General features: G+C 47.4%; 2 pseudogenes; one reads left to right on the plus strand and one right to left on the minus strand.

Moving 5' to 3' along the window:
* Positions 1,900 to 2,447, plus strand: LOC100525353 (annotated as a pseudogene).
* Positions 2,790 to 14,872, minus strand: part of LOC110255561 — a 91,797-nt pseudogene continuing 79,714 nt past the window's right edge.

Consider the following 14,872-nt stretch of genomic DNA (forward strand, 5'->3'; position numbering starts at 1 on the left):
AGTGTATCTCCCCGTATCCCCATCACTTTATCCTCTCCATCCTTTCTTTCTTTCTTCCTTCCTTCCTTTCTTTCTTCTTTCTTTCCCAAGCCTGCAGCATGCAGAAGCTCCCAGGCCAGGGATCAAACCTGCACCACAGCAGTGACCAGAGCTATAGCAATGATAGCGCAGGATCCTTTAACCTCTAGTCCACCAGGGAACTCCCATCCTGGATTCTCATCTTCATACTCGTTGCCACCTGCTGTAATACAGCCACCTATTTGTGTTTTGTCTATCTCTCTTCACTGGATTGGAAGCTCATGTCTAAATCGTGCACTGCTGTATTCCTGGCACCTGGAATATTGCCTGGCACAGAGTAGGCACTCAATGTGTTTGTTGAATGAGTCAATGAACGAACAAACAGAACCTCAGAGAGAATCTCCCTGCTCCCTGCTCTGCCCACTTTGGGGAAGCCAAGGGTCACCAGGAGATGGCAGCTGAGGAAGTGGTCCCCCTGGACCATCCCAGAGGTGGTGCGTTCACCCCTCTGAGGGACCCAGGAAGCACTCATTCTGCAGCCAAGGCTGCCAGTGGACCATTTCAAAGCTGAAATGGATCAGAGTTTCCCAACAGCCTCTACTCAGAGAAGGCCCGGAAAAGTTCAATAAGACAAAATAGCAAATGTAACATCGTGGAGTTTTGCGCTGCTCCCCGCTTCCCCCAGCCCCGCCCTCTCCCTACAAAGAATCAGCGCAGCCCCTGCGGCTGCAGAGAGGTCTGTTTTCCCCAAGTCTCTGCTCCCACAGCCAACTTCCTCCTGCTCCACACTGATGCTCCCAGAGCTCATCAGGAATCTTCTGATTTGCATCTCCAAAGAAATAAAATAAATTCCACTAAACGCTGTTTATTTTTCCTTCTGTTTGCCCCGAGGCAGACCTATTGTGGCTCCTGGGATCCAGAGTGGGTAATCAAGGTGATTTCCATGGTTGGGGAGCTGGGGACCTCAGGGGCTTTCACAATAAAAAATAAAGAGAATTGCAACTCCAGCTTTAAAGGGGAGACACTTGGAGGAAAGATAAAAGGGCAACAAAACCTGCCTGGCACAATCATAGCCACATTTGCATAACAGAGACTAAGAACTCCCTTAGAAGGAGTGGTAATTGGATTCTCCAGTGATCAGGGACACTTTCCAAAGATGGGGAGAGGAGATGAAAATCCACATTGAAGGGAAAAAGTGTGTGAGAAACTGAGGAGTGCTAGTGGGTGGCAGGACAGGAGGGATGGCCGACCTGAGAACTAAAGGACTCCCCTCCAGCCTGCGGAGTTTTTTCAACCCAGATCTGCTTGTCCAGATCCAGACAAGTGTCAAAGTGTTGAAGCCCTGCAAACCTGCTCTCTGGGGCACTTTCCCCGGGGGAACTGACCCCACTGAGGTACACCTGGATGTTCTTGGAGCAGCAGGGAGCCTCAGGACTGGAGCCAGGATGCAAGGAGTGAGGGGCAGAGAGATCAGAGCCCTGCAGGCCTTGGGCATCATCTTTGTTCTGATGTGTGTGTGCGCGCGTTCGCGCGCACGCACGCATGCACATATGAGCAGCATATGGAAGTTCCTGGGCTAGGGGTCAAATCAGAGCCACAGCTGCTAACTCTCAGCTTGTGGCAATGCCAGATCCTTTACCCACTGAGCGAGGCCAGGGATGGAACCCGCATCCTCATGGATACTAGTCAGGTTCTTAACCCACTGTGCCACAGTGGCAACTCCCTCTGGGTCCTGATTTTACGCTGAGTGAGAGAGAGGCCATCGGAGGGTTTTGGGAAGAGCGGTGATGTCACAAGGCTTTCCATAAGGACAATCCCAGTTGCTGTCTAGCAGAATGGACGTGGCAAGATTAGAAGCAGGGACCCCCTCTAGGCACCATCATGGGAGTTGACATCTGCCACAACAAGGAACGAAAGGTTCCACGCAAGGAGCCCGAGAGCTAGAACATCTCCCTGAGGCTGTTGGTTAAGGTATACAGGTTTCTGGCCAGATGAACCAACGCCACCGGCTCTCATGTTGTGCTGAAGAGGTTGTTCATGGGTTATACAGCCAGGTCACCCCTGTCAATTTCCAGGATGATCCAGAAGATGGAATTTCCCGGCCAGGAAGACAAGACTGCTCTGGTTTTAGGAGCTATAACCGATGACGTGCAGGTCCCGGAGGTGCCTAAACTGAAGGCGTGTGCTCTGCCAGGGAGCAGCCATGACTGGAGCCTCATTTCCAAGGCAAGATCCTCATCTTCAACCAGCTGGCCCTGGACTCCCGCAAGGGCGGGGGCATGGTCCTCCTCTCTGGTCCTCGCAAGGGCGAGAGGTCTACAGGCATTTCAGCAAGGCCTCAGAAACCCCACACAACCACACCAAACTCCCAGGGCCGGAAGACCAAGCACACCAGAGACCAATGTACCAGCCATAGCTACAAAAACTAATCCCAGAGTCTGCCTTGTTATTAAAAAGATTTTGGGGAGTTCCCATCTTGGTGCAGTGGTTAACGAATCCCACTAGGAACCATGAGGTTGCAGTTCAATCCCTGGCCTTGCTCAGTGGATTAACGATCCAGCGTTGCTGTGAGCTGTGGTGTAGGTCACAGACACGGCTTGGATCCCGAGTTGCTGTGGCTCTGGTGTAGGCCGGTGGCTACAGCTCCGATTCGACCCCTAGCCTGGAAACTCCATAGGCCCCGGGAACAGCCCTAGAAAAGACCAAAAAAAAAAAAAAAAAAAAGATATTGGATGCTGAAAAAAAGAAGAAGAAGAAGCAGGGGAGCCTGTTCAGGAGGCAAATGCAGCATTCAGAGGCCCTAGGCGGTAGCCATGGGGTGGCAGGAAATGCTTGCAGCCAATAGATTGGTTGCTGGGTAAGACATGGGATATGAGAGAAAGGAGGATGCCTGAGGTTTTAGCCTGAGCAATCAGAGCTACAGGTTGCTGAGTTGGGAAGGAGTAGGAAGGAAATGAAAGTTCTGTTTTGGAGATGTTCGTTTTGAAATGCCTGTTAAATATCCAGGCAGCCATGTGAAGGCAGTTGGAAACTGGAGATGAGTTCAAGGGAAGAGGTCTGGGCTGGAGATACAAATTTGCATATAGATGGTGCTTAGAGTAACGAGAATGGATGAGATCACCTAGGCAGCCAGGGCTGACAGAAAGGAAGGGAATTCTGGGAGGTCTGAGGCTGAGCCCCAGGCTTTGGCTATTTCGAAGTTCTTTCTGGCAGATTGGTGGTATAGGAGAGTGACAGGTCTGGGTAAACCCAAGCCTGGATTTCAAGCATCCTATTCCCCACCCCCGACACCTCCCACTTTTAGGATGCTCAGGGCCTCAGATGAAGAGCTATGAAAGGAGGCATTAAAATGCCATGATGGGAAATGGAGATGGGACAAAGCCAACTGTGACCTGGACAAGCCCCTTCCCCGGACCTCAGCTTTCTTTCTGTCGTTGGGGTGGTAGATGCTTCGTCTCTGAGGGCCCTTCCAGGAAAGTTTGGCGCACTCTGAAGACATAACTGACCTCAGGGAGACTGTCGGGTGCATACCTTGGCCCCCTTGTCTGGCTCTCATCACCTGCAATAGACAGCTGATCCCTCTTATTGCGGATTCTGTATTTGCGAATTCACCTACTCACTAACATTGATTTGTCACCTCAACATCAACACTCAGGGTGTTTCGTGGGTGGTCCACAGACATGCGAAAAGTGGGGAAAGATTTGAGGTGCCAAAGGTATGAGTTCCCAGCCGAGGTCAAATGAGGCGACCCTCTGCCTTCTTGCTTTAGCTCTCTTACTGTAAACAAGCGTCCTTTTCATGGTCTATTTAGTGCCACATTTTCCCCATCTTTGTGCTTTTGGTGGATGATGTCGCTGTTTAAAATGGTCCCCGAGCACAGCGCTGAAGTACCGTCTGGTATCACTGCTCGGGGAAAGCTGCGACATGCCTCACGGGGAAAACGCGGGTGTTGGATGAGCTTCTTTAGGCGTGAGTTATGATGCCGTTGACCTGAGCTCATGGTTAATGAAGCAACAATTTATATTACTAAGATGTCTTTAATCAGACACACATAAAAGTTATGTGTTGACTGAGTGACAAAACTGTTGTGACCAGAGGCTCACGGGAAGCTAACCCAGGATTTCCCCAGGAGCACTGTTTGGGGATGCGCTAATTCAGTGTTCACAGTGATTTATAGACCAGAACTGCTGTGGATACCAAGCAGTGACTGTATTTAGTTGTTAAGCCACCGTATGCGCACACTGCTAAGCGGAGCACTGGGAGAAGCAGATTTCCGGATGGGAGAACAATACCTGTCCTTTTCATCTTTTGTTTTACCCTTTCCAGTCAAAACTGTGTCCCAAAGTGACTCAGGTTAGTTCTTTCTTCAGGGTAGGTGCATGGTTCATTTATAGACGATGTGTTTATTTCTTAGTGTATTCCATTTTGAGTTCCCCAACATTCGGTATTTTTTTGTAATTTGCAGATAGTAACGTTTGCTTTTTGTGGTCTCAACAAATGCATAGAGGTGTGTATCCACCACCACAGACATGACATATGCACGAAATGCCCTGTCACGCCCTGACATGGTCAGTCCCTCTCCCCAGCACTAACCCTGGGAACCACTGATTTCTTTTCTGGCCATATAGTTATACCGCTTCCAGAATGTCATAGAAGCGGAATCATGTAATATGGAGCCTTTTGGATCTGACTTCTTTCACTTAGCAAAATGTATTTAAGACTGATTCACGTCATATGTCAATTTCAGTGTGTTCCTTTTCATGGCCCAGTAGGACTCCACAATCTGGAAGAACTATAGTTTGTCCATTTGCCAATTAAAGACCATTTGGGTGGTTCCAGGGTTTGGTGATGTTGAATAAAGCTGCTGTAAACTTTGTGTAAACATACTTCCATTTGTTTTAAGCCGAGAAAAATGAGATTGTAGGGTCACAATGGTGGGTATATGTTTAACTTTTTTTTTTTTTTTTTTTTTTTTTGTCTTTTTAGGGCTGCACTCAAGCATATGGAAGTTCCCAGGCTAGGGGTGGAATTGAAGCTGCAGCTGCTGGCCTATGCCACAGCCACAGCAACACCAGATCCGAGCTGCATCTGCGACCTACACCACAGCTCACAGCAACGCCTGTTCCTTAACCCACTGAGCAAGGCCAGGGATTGAACTTGAGTCCTCATAGATACTAGTCAGATTCGTTTCCACTGACCCACGACAGGAACTCCGGTATATGCTTAACTTTATATAAAACCACCCAACTGCTTTCCAAAGTGGCCGAAACACTGGCGATATATGAGCATTCCTGTTAGTCTACAAACTCATCAGTGCTTGGTAGTATTGTTAGATATAATTTTTTATTATTGAATTTTGAAAATTCTTTCTATATTCTGGATACAAATCCTTTGTCAAAAAATATGATTTGCAAAGACTTTCTCCCCACTGTGGCTTATATTTCTATTCTAGTAACAATATCATTGGCAGAAGAGAGGATTTTAATTTTGACAATATCTAATTTATCATATATTTCTTCTATGGATCATGCTTTTGGTATTATATCAAAAACTCCTTCCCTAGTCAGGGTCACAACTTCTTCTAGAAGTTTTATAGGTTTTTTTTTTTTTTTTTTTTGTCTTTTTGTCTTTTTTCTAAGGCTGCACTCGCGGCATATGAAGGTTCCCAGGCTAGGGGTCCAATCAGAGCCGTAGCCACCGGCCTACGCCACAGCCACAGCAACGCCAGATCAGAGCCGTGTTGCTGTTGCTGTCTGTGACCTACACCACAGCTCACAGCAACGCCGGATCCTTAACCCACTGAGCGAGGCCAGGGACCGAACCCGCAACCTCATGGTTCCTAGTCGGATTCGTTAACCACTGTGCCACGACGGGAACTCCTAGAAGTTTTATGGTTTCATGTTTTACATATAATTCATATGTAAGATGGTCCCTATGATCCATTTTTAACTATTTCTGAGTTAATGTTTGTAGAAGGTGTGAGGTATAGGTTGAAACTCATTTCTGTGCTCATGTGTGCTCACTATTGAAGAGACTCACCCTTGACTAGTCTTTTAAGTCAGTTGAGGAAAAAGACAGAATTTCACAATGTTCAATTCTGAGACAGTGGTCCAATTCTGACAGTGATTCCAATGTGTGTTTTTTTCAATACCACCAAGAAATTAACTCAACCTGACACTCTCTACCTGGAGACAGCATCTCATCCCACAGTTTAAGGGCTCAGTCCCACAAGATTACCCCCCCCGATGCCAATCAAAAATCTCGTTACCTGTGTTTCTGATTGACTGGCTATAACTCAGGAGATCCCACGACCCCCTCCTCAGTTTCAATTAATTTGCTAGAGAGGCTCACAGAACTCAGAAAAAGTGTTTCCTTATTGTTTACTCGTTTGTTATAAAAGGATATGATAAAGGTTACAGACAAACACCCAGCTGGAAGAGGGACTCCTCTTCCATCCCACAGAGCAAGGTATGCGGGAAGCTTCCATGCCCTGTGCAAGCACACCAGTGTCCCAGGACCTCTGTGTGTTCACCAACCTAAAAACTATCTGAACCCCGTTCTTTTTTTTGGTATTTTTTGCCTTTTCTAGGGCTGTTCCCACGGCATATGGAGTTTCCAGGCTAGAGGTCGAATTGGAGCTGTAGCCACCGGCTACACCAGAGCCACAGCAACTGGGGATCCAAGCCATGTCTGCGACATATACCACAGCTCACGGCAACACTGGATCCTTAACCCACCGAGCAAGGCCAGGGATCGAACTCGCAACCTCATGGTTCCTAGTCGGATTTGTTAACCACTGCACCATGACAGGAACTCCTGAACCCCATTCTTTTAGGCTTTTATTGAGGCTTTATTACATAGGCACGGTTGATTAAATCATTAGCCATTGACAGTTGGTTCCATCTCCAGCTCCTCTCTCTTCTTGAGGTCAGGAGAATGGGTTGAAAGTTCCACCCCTCCAATCACATGATTAGTTCCCTCTGCAAGCAGCCCCATCCTTAGGTGCTTTCCAAAAGTCACTTTATTAACACGAACTCAGCTGTGATTAAAAGGCATTTGTTTATGAATATCAAGACGCCTTTATCATTCTCATCACTTAGACAATTCCAAGGGTTTTAGGAGCTCGGTGCCAGAAATAAAGACCAAATGTATATTTCTTATAATAAATCACAATAGCACAGGTGAGGACTGGAAATGGATGGTGGAAGGATCAGAGGGCTGGTGCATGTATCAAATAATCCATCAGCGGCTGGAATCCAGAGGTGGTCAAAAGGAGATAAATCGCCCAGGAAATCATAGAAAGGCTTTGGACTTCCCACAAGTCATTGAGGTGGGACAAGGTTGTTGAGTCAACCTCAGGCAGATCCTCCAGGGAAGAATGAGGCTCCCTGAGGTCTGAGGACCCCAGCAGGGAGGCATATTTCTCAGGTTCTGGCTCGTGGGCATGGCCAGGGGAGGTGGACTCTGTAGCCTGGGCTGGAAGCCAGGTTGACCCATTGGCTCAGGCAGAGCCTCCAAGAGAGGGGTGGTTTTGTTTGCTTTTGTTTGCTCTCAGAGTGAGCCCTGTTGCTGTAACAGCACCAAGGTGTCCCCGTGCTTTCACTATTCCCTCCCTGGGCTCCTAATGGAGATTGACAGGACCCAGCGTCCCAGGTAATTCTATTGTCAGTTTCAGCAGCCTCCTGTTCCTCATTAGACAAAAGCAAAGAGAAATGAGTGGAGAAGGAATGTCAGCCCCAGAGCAGAGGGGGCCTGTTAGAGTAAGCAGCTTTCAGAGATGACAAGGTAGTGAGGAAATTATCTGAGCCTTCCCACCAGCCCCTCCAGGTCCTGGGCGGGAAACTGGGACATTTGCAATAAAGCATGGCAGAGCGGAGGCAGTGTAGACTGTTCAGGTTCAGCTGCAGGCCCGCTCCTTGAGAAATGGAATGAGGGGAAGCTAAGAAAGACTCTATTGTCCAGCCATCGGGTCAGAGGCTCTTCCTGGAGGTGGGACCTATCAGGGAGGTGTCTCTGGGTGGCTTGGGTGTGAGCAGCAAGTGGATCCAGGGCTGGGGGTCAAAGCCTTATGTGATTGCTCCAGACCTTTAAGATTTCACTTAGTGGAGTTCCCGTCGTGGCACAGCAGAAATGAATCCGACTAGGAACCATGAGGTTTCAGGTTCGATACCTGGCCTCGCTCAGTGGGTTAAGGATCTGACATTGCCGTGAGCTGTGGTGTAGATTGCAGACGCAGCTCGGATCCCGAGTTGCTGTGGCTGTGGTGTAGGCCAGTGGCTACAGCTCCCATTAGACCCCTAGCCTGGGAACCTCCATAGGCCATGGGTGCGGCCCTCAAACAACAAAAGACGGAAAAAAAAAAAAAAGATTTCACTTGGGGTGGATAAATTGTAACAGACTGTGGGAGAGAGAATGCTGAGCCTTTGGGAAAATGGGAATCTGTCATTGTCCCACACAATTATGCTGTCCCCAGCCCTGGCCAGAAGCACACACACTTACACATACACATATGACACAGATACACATAGAACACACCTGGCGCTCCCAAAGAGAGCCTCGTGTACAAATGCACACGACACTCATTCATCTGTTTGCACACATTTTTAAGCACACAGGGCACTAAACCAAATATATATGTCCAAACCACGCATACACATAACACATACAGGGTCATGCTGGAAGCATTCATCTACAAAATTTTTGTCTGTGGCTTATGGCATCAGCCTCATTGCTATCAATTTACATCTTGGATGGATATAGCTCGCACGCACATTCACACCCACCCACCATTCTCACAGCACACAGCACGCACTCAAACACCCATGCCACAAACAGACTCACGTACACATAAACATACGTGCCTCTTTCATTTTCACTGAGCCTGAAAGCTCCTGACCAGACCCGGCCACTCAGATGCCTGCCCCTGTTCCGAGTGTGGACACCCACGTAGTCTCTTTCTCTCTCCTCTCTCCCTCTCTCTCTCTCTTTCTCTCTAGCAGGCTCTCGGCAGGCTGGGTCGGTGTCCACACAGACCAACAGAGCCGGGAGCGATTTCCACCTCCCTCCTGTCATTGACATGCAGCACCTGTCCTGTCTTTAGTTCCTCACACTCCAGCATCGACTGGGTTGAAAGCCAGAGTCTGCCTGGCCCAGAGCCCAGAGCCGTGGTCCAGAAGCAGCTGTCCTGTGGGAATGAGGCTCCCTGAGCCTGGGACGGGTGCGTGTCAACCTGGAAGGGCCATCAGGGAGGTGGCCTGGGAGGTGACCCCTCCCTTCACCGGTGCTCTGGAGCGCCCCAGGCAGGAGTCAACACATGGCATCCTCTTTCCAGCCCTCTTTTCTCCTCCCCCAGACTCCTGGATCTTTGGGGAATTCTAGGACTTTCCCAAACGAGAATGAATAGGACTTGAAAATCTCTTTCAGCTAAAGAACTCTCTAACAGCCCAAGAACCCAAGAACCCAAGAACCCTTTTCCAGCAGCCTCTGCGTCTGCATCACTACAGCCCCATCATCCAGAACGTGCCTGCAACAGTGCATTTCAACTGAAAACATAAGAAGGTCTGTCAGCCTGTGAAATGACCAAAGCTACTTTGTCTCTCAGGAGAGACATGCAAACGTGAGGAATTGTTGCCGTCATTGTGACCAACACCAGGCAGGTAAATCATTTTCTTCTCCAGGTCACATGTTTCTGGCTCAACTCACTCCATGCACCTGGCACTATCTGTCACTAAGGAATCATACCAGTCACCATATTTGAACATCTGCTGTGATCCAGGTACTACACTAAATACGTTACAAATCCCGCATTTCATCATCACAACATCCACACTAAGAGAATATCGCTGGTCCCATTTTCTATTCAAGGATTCGAGGTTTTAAGAGGCTGAGTAGCTTGCCCAAGGTCACATAGCTAATAAACAGCAAAAACGGGATTTGAACTCAGGTGGTAGTTTCTCCAGCCTACGCTTTCCCTTGTCAACCAATTTTGCATCTGTGATCACCAGCCATAGATTGTAAATTCTGTTCATACATCCGTTACCTAAGTCTAAGCCCCCCTTTGTGTCTGTGTTCATCTCACAATCTTAAACTAGAAGCCAGATCGTAGATGGCAGGAACTGGGTTTATTGAATTCATTTCCCAGTGCTCCACATACTTCCAAGAATATATAGTACATGACTTTTAAAAAAATAAATGGTTCTGTGAATTTTGAATTGTGCCTGGAGTTAAGGGACCAAGTTCTAGCCTTGTTTTTAACAAAGAACAAACTTCAACCTGCCGTATAACATGGGGAATTCTGCCCAGGGTGCTGTGATCATCTATGTGGGAAAAGAATCTGAGTGAATGGATCTAAGTACATATGTGGCTGAGTCACTTTGTTGTGTGGCAGAAATTATCATAATATTATAAGTCAACCATACTTCAATGAAACTTAAATATGACCCCTCCCCTAACAAAAACAAAAGCAAAAAACAACCACCCCCAAAACTTCAGAACAGCCTGAGTTTGAATCCAACACCACCCCTTACTAACAGTGTCTTTGCTCTCGTCAGCTCCTCTCCCTGGCCTCCCTCTCCTCATTTGTAAAATGAGGACAAGATGATCACTTGGGTTCCTTCCAAAAATGACCTCCTGAGAGCACACCATGTCCCATGATACAGAGTGGTAACTTTTTTTTTTTTTTTGTCTTTTTAGAGGTGCACCTGCGGCATATGGAGGTTCCCAGGCTAGGGGTCGAATCAGAGCTAGAGCTGCTGGCCTACACCACAATCACAGAAACATGGGATCCGAGCCACTTCTGCAACCTACACCACAACTCATGGCAACACCGGATCCTTAAGCCACTGAGCAAGGCCAGGGATCGAACCCACATCCTCATGGATCCTAGTCAGGTTCATTAACCACTGAGCCATGACAGGAACTCGTAGTCTTCCTTCTGTAATCTCAGTTTTCCCATCTGTCATATAGAATGTTCCTGTCTATTGTTAGGATGGTATTGAAAGAAATGAGGTCAGGGCAGGAATACCTTGTGTCGTAGGGAAACTTACAGTTTACTAAGCCCAGCTCTTGCGTTAATTCTCACAGCAATTCTGTGAAGGGAGGTAGATGGGGGGTGAAGTTCGTGGATGGACCATTTTACGCTGGGCCAGTAGAATTTTTCAGCAGAGGGCTAGAGAGTGAATATTTTAGGCTGTGCAGGACACGTGTCTCTACTGCAACTAGTTCTGCTTCGTAGGTTGAAAGCAGCCATCGACAATATCTCTGTTCCAGTAACCTTCATTTATGGACAATGAAATTTGAATTTCCTATAATTTCCATGTGTCATAAATTATTCTTCTTTTGATTTTTTTTAACCTCTTAAAGATAGAAAAATCATTCTTAATCCTTGGGCCATATAAAAACAAGTCATAGGCAGAATTTGACCCGCAGGCAATAGTTTAGTATCCTTAAGAGGAAATTACACTTTGAAGAGAACATGACTCTATACGTTGATATAAATGGGCAGTTAGAACTGGCTTGGTTCCTACTCTGCCAAACTTTGCACGAAACCAACCTGCCACCCAAAGGAGCCACCCTTATTCTTTAACACATCTCGAGGGACCTACCAGTGAATTTTCCACTGTGGGATTCTTGGTATTTCCCCAGGAATGTGAATCATCTTCCCTTATTTTCCATTTCGGACTCTTCAACTGCAGTGGGCTCTTCTATGCACCACATCAGTCGGAAGAGGTGTTAGGACAACGTATAGTTACAAGCAAATTGTTTGTTTGTTTTTGTCTTTTAACGGCCACACCTGCGGCATCTGGAAGTTCCCAGGCTGGAAGTTGAATGGGAGCTGCAGCTGGCAGCCTACACCACAGCCACAGCAACGCTAGATCCCAGCCACATCTGTAAACTACATTGCAGCTTGCACCAACACAGGATCCTTAACCCACTGAGCGAGGCCAGGGATCAAACCTGCATCCTCAGGGACACTGTGTCAGGTTCTTAACATGCCAAGCCACAACAGGAACTCCACAAACAATGCGTAACCCTGCTCCCCTTCTGTTCATGCAGAAAATAAAGAGCCCACTGTTGTTGCCACTGTTGATTTTATGACTCGGTCCTATTTTCTCCCAGGTATCCTGCAGTTTTACAAAGCACGGATTGCCTATCTGTTCATTATTCTGTATTCTCAAGCATGTAGTTCACCACTCTTCCTGCAGGAAGAACTCGGTGACTGATGACCAAGCTCCCTCAAGCCATGGTGATGCGAGACAAGAGGTGGGTGAGACCCACCTGTGTGATCTATATTATTATGAAAATTTTAAACATTCAGAAGAGTTTAAAGAATTGCATAGTGAACACCCACCACGTAGATTCTATAACTCACATTTCACCTATTTGTTTTTGTTTTATTTTGTTTTGTTTGCTCTATTTGTTTTATCCCACATCTGTCCATCCATCAGTCCATTTTTATGCTTTTGACAGATTTCAGTGTAAGTGGGCAGACATCAGTATACTTCTAACTATGTCAGCATCTTATCCTTAACTAGAGTTCAAGTTTTGTTTATGTTATTTATGTGTTCATGTTGTTCATGTTGTTGATATATTTTTGTTATTTATTTATGTTATCTATCTATTTATTGGTGGCCTGGTATACATTTGAGAGGCTCTGGAAAATGCCTCCAGAAAATACACCACACTGACCCCTGAAGACTACTTGGGCATTTCTTTCTTTGGCTTTTCCAGGGCATTGATTATGCATGTTTGGTGGAGAGACCTCAACTCCACCCAGCAGTGGCAAATAGCCTTTGTCAGGCTCAGTTCGAATCCCAACTCCATCACTTAATGGAGATGTGTCCTGGGACAAGAAAGTTTTTTAAAAAATCTCTCCGAGCCTCTTCACAGGTAAAATGCAGTTAATAATAACTACCTTGAGATAATAGTAGGATCCCAAATTGTGTTTGTGAGTTACCTGGTAAATGAGGATGTGGTAGAATAATTCGATTGAGAAATGAATTGCGTCTACTTTCCTGACTACGGGTATGTCACGAAAGAGTGAGAGCTACTGACAATTTCAGCCCATTGTCACTCCAAAGAGGTCAACCAAGCTTTGAGTACGAAGGTTGAGGCTCTTCTTACCACTTTGGGTGGAGCTAACAGCATCCTCGTGTCTCCACTCACACTTTAAAAGATAAAGCAAGAGAAAGTCTACCTTACTGAAGCCACATGCACATCTGGGAAAGCACTGGCTCCACGGGGTGGAGAAGGAGACTGCTCTTGGACTGGGGTTGGAGGGTGATTTGCAGCCCAGGGGAGAGTGAGGAGGAGTGAGGGAGAGGCAGCTTTTGTGAGTGGGGGAGACCTGCCCTCCACACCCATATGGTGACCCAGGACACAGCTGAACCACCTATAGGGTCTGGGGGACTACAGCCAAGTTGGCATGGAAAGACTAGACTTCAAGGACAGCCCTCACCCTTCTGAAGGGACCCCACAGTTTTGGGCAATGGGCCTTTCTCCAAGCTTTGTGAATTGAGTACGCACCCCGAACACGCAAACCACCTTAGAGAGGGAAGGAGATACCCCAAGCATAGTGGGATGTCCCACCAGCTAGCTAGGTAGGATCTCAGAGTCTTTTTTTAGGGCTACACCCATAGCATATGGAAGTTCCCAGGCTAGGGGTCGAATTGGAGCTACAGCTGCCAGCCTACACCACAGCCGCAGCAACGTCAGATCCAAACTTCATCTGCGACGTACACCACAGCTCATGGCAACACTGGATCCTTAACCCACTGAGTGAGGCCAGGAATCGAACCCACATCCTCATGGATACTAGTCGGGTTCGTTACCACTGAGCCGCAATGGGAATTCCTCATAGTCGTATTTAATTTAGAAAATTAACCATCTATCCTTGCAGGGTTCTTTCTTTCTTTTTCTTCTTCCAAGAGTCCTGAGAGATATGCCAATGGGAAATGGTTATACGGCAGAAAAAGAGTGATGGATGCTGGAGAGGTTCCTCCCCTCTGGCAGAGACAGACCCGAGGGACACTGAGAAGAGAGATATGGCCCGAGAGTCCCCAGCCCCCATCTGTGGGGAAGAAGAGAGCTGGGCAAGGGCAAAGAGAGCTGAGGGAGGAAGACTGGCATCTGGAATCCTCTACCCTTGCGTCCCCGAACCAGGCCGCTTCTTCTGCTCCCACTCATCTCCCAAGTTGCTTTTTCCTGTAGCTTGTCTGCTGGAGAGTAGAAAAACAAATGGAGCGTGAAAAAAAATTCAGCAAAAATAATTACAGGTTACAACAGATCAATTGGAACTGTGTAAATAGCCGCAGGCAGGTAGTCAAGTCAAGGTTCTTCAGCTTAACACCCGGCCCTCCCGTGGCAGCTCCAAGTTGCCAGCACACGAGACCAGAAGGAGTCCTGGGTGTGATGTCCGAGGATCTGGATGTGAGTCCCATGCTGACCAGCTGGGCGATTCTGGACCATCCACTCCATCCTCCTGGCCTCAGTTCAGACTGAGATCATAATTGCATCCACCACTTGGTATCTGTCACCGCTTGTCGAGGGAGACAGATCTCAAAGGACAGAGGAGATGTAAAAGGGCTTCGAGTAATCCCTTGGACCCATCCACTTGTCTCCAGCTCCATCAGTGGCTCCTTGAACTAGCTCCCCTGTCTCTCATCCGGCCTGCTGCAAGAGCTTTAATGGACTGGACTGTACCCACTCTAGCCCCATGACTTTCTTTCCTTCCCTTTTCTTTTTTTTTTTTTTTTGTCTTTTAGGTCTGCACTTGCAGCATATGGAGGTTGCCAGGCTAGGGGCCCAATCGGAACTGTATCCGCTGACCTACACCAGAGCTGCAGCAACTTGGTAT

This window comes from Sus scrofa, chromosome 9 (genome assembly GCF_000003025.6).
Source record: "Sus scrofa isolate TJ Tabasco breed Duroc chromosome 9, Sscrofa11.1, whole genome shotgun sequence".
In the NCBI taxonomy this organism is placed as follows: domain Eukaryota; kingdom Metazoa; phylum Chordata; class Mammalia; order Artiodactyla; family Suidae; genus Sus; species Sus scrofa.